Below are 4440 nucleotides of genomic sequence, written 5' to 3'. Positions count from 1 at the left end.
GAGTAAGGCTCAGCCTACTTCTTATGTTTAAGAGTCACTTTTTATTTCCTTTTCTATGAACTAAATGGTATTATTAACTGCCCACCTTCCTTTTTTTTTTTTTTTTTTTTTTTTTTTTTTTAGGCAGTTCATACAATGATTTTATTCTACTGGATTTTTTTTCCAATCTGATTGCAAAACTATGTATTACCACATGATCTTTAATATCACCTGAGAAAACCAAAACCCCAAGTAAAGGCTGACAATGCAGGTAATGTGACTGGGCTGGAGCAGACGAGAATGTGGTTTTTACCCTGCAAACTGCTGAGGGTGGTTGGGTGGGAGCTGGGGGAGGAAAGGGTGGAGAGGCTGTGCTTAGACTCAGCAGGTGAAGGCTGCGGCATCTTGTCAGGGCAAGGATCAGGAGAGGCAACGTGTGATCTGTCCAGACCTTCCAGATACATTTCACCATCAAATCTTCTTTTCTCTGTGGGAAGGGGAGTAGAGGAGAGGCGCCTGGGGGAAAAACCTTTCCTTTCCTGGGAAGCTATGCTGCCCATCAGCTCGTCCTGTGTGTAGCTCTTTTCTTCTTTAAGAATGCTCACGTGAGGCTGCTTACAGAAAATTCCATATTCTGCAAAACTACATCTTTCTGGGGAACTAGGGGTGATTTTTTTTGAGTTCCCAACATGTACAGGGGCGGCAGACACGGTTTTGGTGGTGGGCTCCCAGCTGTGTTCCAAAGAACTCTTCGATGAAAATTTCTGAAAGCATTTTTGAGGTGCATGGCCTCTTGCTCTAGCTCTTTTACCCGTGCCTTAGTATTTGCTACAAGCTAAAGGTCAGAATCAGGGGAACTACACTCTGTCTCTGGACGGGGATAACTCGTGTTCCTTGGTATAACTGTAACTGCTCTGATCTTTTCCTGTTCAAGAGGATTCTCTTGAAATCACCACTGATATCACCATCATGAGACACCATCCTGCCTCCTATCTATCTGCTGGCAGAATGATCAATCAAAGAAGGCTTGGAATGGCAGTATACTTCATTCTCTAGATTGTCTGGGTTTGTTTCAATTGGAGCTTTAAACCCATAGTCTGCATATTTAACCTCTTTACACAAACATCATAATCTAATAACTGGGCCTTCAGTCTTGCAGAATGCTCAATTTCACTTTGCAGCTGTTTTTCCAGGGGTTGTTTGTGGGTTTCAGACTCCTTATGCTCAAGAGCTATAACACAGTTTCTGCTTTTTTTAATTCTTTCTGGAAAACCACAAGATGGTTGGCTTATGCGGCTTGAGACGCAAGTTTTCACTTCTACTCTCTTCCAATTGTTGTTTAAGTAATTTATTTTGTGCCTGAAGCTCCAGTTTATCTTCTTTTAGTAGTGAATAATCGTGCATCTCTTTAATTTTTTCATTCAGCAAGTGGTTTTGTTTTGTTGTTGACAAAGACTGGGATTTGACAGACTAACTCATGCGCAAGTTCTTTCAGGCAATTTACGTATTGAGTGAGTTCTTCCTTTTTTGAATTAACAACTAAGAACTCTTCTTACAAATGCATCCCTTTTTCTTTATTCTTTCTTTCATCTTCTATCAGTCTGTTATGTTCTAGTGATGTATTCTTCCTTTAGTTCAAATTGATACTTGAGAAATTGATTCTTGAGCTTTTAGTCAAAGTTCTCCTCTAGATTCTGTATACTAAGCTCCCGCCCTGTAAGTGCATCAGCCACACTTTTAATTTTTCCTTCTTGTAGCCTCTGGGCCAATTCAAAAGCTTCGATTCTTTGCTTCAGATATGCTTCTCTACTTCTTAACAAATCTGTATCTTTTAGGAGTATCTGCTATTGGGTATAAATTTCTTTTGTCTCAATCTTGTGGTGCTTTTGAAGTCTCTCAAGGGTATTCTTTTCCTAATAGTAAGGGCTTCCAATTTTGCTTGGCAAGCTCTCTCAAATTCATTCTGGAAGTCAGCTAATTGCTTCTCAGAATTTCTTTTCTCTTCCATTCTAATTTTTTCTTTTTCAGTATCTTTAAAATACCTCAACTTTTGAGCCATTTCTAACTGAAGCCGTTGTTCTGTTTTCTCGCTTATATTCATTTAACTTTCCTTCTAAAGATTCTAACTTAGCATGCTGACAATGAGCATCTGCAAACTGATCATCAATTAGCTTAAGCTTCTCAGCAATAGTCTCTGCTAGGAAATGTTGAACTTGTCTGAGTTTCCACGTCACAACTCTCTTTAGCCTGATGATATTCTGTTAACTCTTTTAAAAATTGAAAGACAAAACCTTTTTGGTTTTCTTTAACAAATTGTAAAACCAGTGATTTGTAGAGACTGGACTGGGGGTTGAGTTTAATGAGCTGTAATCGCTTCTGTATAATAAACACCTCTTCTTTTGCCAAACCACTTTCTGGAAAGAAAACAAAGTGAATGCTGACAGCCACATCTTTGTAAGTGATCTGCCACTGGACAGTTGGAAGTGCCTATTAAGAGGCCACTCCCCTCCACTGGAATGGACTGAGGCTGCAGTTTTCCGCTCAAAACAGGGTGCATCAATTGATGAATCAGCTGGTTTCTGAGTTGGGTCTTGAGCGTGTCCTGTATACCTCAGTCCTTAAATATCTGGTAGAGCCTTTTGTGCAGTTCATCTGGACTCAAAACATCAGACTCTGGGGCCACATTAGACTCCCTTCTGCTGAGCTCAGGCTGCTCCAGCTCACCTGACAAGGATACCAAGATACCGCCGTGGCTGCCGCAATGGCTATTACCCCACCTTCCTTTTTAATTGTTAGTCTTTTTCTAATCAATTTCTGGTATTTCTTTGTATAATAGGGATATTAACCCTTAGTCTGTAATAAAAGCTGCAAATAATATATATATTTGCTGGTTGGCTATTTGTTATTTGAGTTATTTTATTTTGCTTATGGTTTAGAGCTTGATCCCCCCTTCCCCTGAAGTTGTTTTTTATTTGCAAACATATCAATCTTTTTTTAATGGTTCTGTACTTTGAGCCATATATAGAAAGGCATACCCCCACCCTGAGACTATAAAAAATACTCTCATTTTACCTTCTGCCACTTTAATATTCATTTCTTTATTTCTTTATACCATTTGGGTAGGCAAAGTTCCAAGGATAACAATACTGACCACTTACTCTCTTGGGACCCTAGCTAGAATGTAGACGGAGACATATTTTCACAATCTTATTATAGTTCAAAAAATGAATCGGATCCATCTGCTTGCCCTATGGAGAAATGTGTTGGAGGATGCAAGAGTGGTAGTCAGAAGACAATTATTCATTCGTTCCACAGATATTTATTGGATATCTGCTATATTCCAAGCCTGCAGATGCTGAGAATTCATTGGGAAATCAAGTCCTTGGTTTTCTCAAGTAGAAGGGTCAACCAAGTGAACAAATGGGAGAATTGCTATAAAAAAAATAAAGCAGGATAAAGGACAGAGAATGGAGGTTGCTATTTTCTAGAGTTTGAGCAAAGACTTGCATGAGCAGGGGAATTGGTAGGAAATGAGATTGGAGAGGTGGTCAATGCTCAGATGGGGGACGATCTGGGAGGCCATGGCCATGTTAAGAGCTTTGGATTTGCTTCTTAGAATGATGAGAAGTCTATAGAGGGTTTTGGGCAGGGGAATGACATCTCCGACTTACATTACAAAAGGGTTCTCTGTTGAACTGATGGTCAAGGGGCAAGTGGAGAAGCAGGAAGTCCCCAAAATAAGGCTATTGCTTGCTTCAGGCAAGAGATGGTAATGGATTAGATTAGGGTAAGGGCAGTAGAGATGGAGAAAAATAAACCCACATGAGGAGTAGCTAGTAGGTAGAATGGATAAGACTTGGATTCCTATTTGAGCATGGGGCACAGGGAGCTCTGAAGATGTCTCCCAGATTTATTAAGTGAGGAAACACTGAAGTGGAAACAGGTTCAGTGAATCCAGAAGATTCTGATTTCATTTTGAGGCATTCTGAGATTGTGGTGCCTGTGAGCAGTCTAAGTGGAATGGAAATTTGTAGATGTGAGTCAAGAGTTTAGAATAGATGTCTGTGGTACAGATCTCTATCAGAGTAGAGATCATACCTTAAGCTTTGGAAGTGGGCCCAATTCTCACCCAACCTCCGTGAATCAGAGCTCGACTAATGTCCTAGCTGTTCACCCACCTGGGAAAATGAGACAGCTTGTTCTGTATCTGAGCCCCTGACTTCAAAGCTGCTTCTAGAAGAACTGCTCTTGATCCTCCTGCCCACGCCAACACCCAAGCCAAGTCTAATCCTGGTGAACATTAACCCTCGACAGGCCACTCCTGACACCCACTGCCAGGCTTTCCCCCTTGTATGCCAAGACCACAGCTGCAGCCGCCACCCCACTACCCCTCTTGGACAGGTGCCTTTCTCTGTAGGTGGCTCTTTCTGGCTGAAGTTTTTGACATCTACCACATCTAGA

General features: G+C 41.0%; 1 pseudogene; it reads right to left on the bottom strand.

Moving 5' to 3' along the window:
* Nucleotides 1-206: 206 nt before the first annotated feature.
* LOC119537423 lies at nt 207-3568 on the bottom strand (annotated as a pseudogene).
* Between the last annotated feature and the right edge of the window lie 872 nt (nt 3569-4440).

The sequence above is a fragment of the Choloepus didactylus genome, chromosome 6 (assembly GCF_015220235.1).
Source record: "Choloepus didactylus isolate mChoDid1 chromosome 6, mChoDid1.pri, whole genome shotgun sequence".
NCBI classification, from domain to species: Eukaryota; Metazoa; Chordata; class Mammalia; order Pilosa; family Megalonychidae; genus Choloepus; species Choloepus didactylus.
The sequence above is the reverse complement of the archived record's forward strand: the minus strand, read 5'-3'. Positions and strand labels throughout refer to the sequence as shown.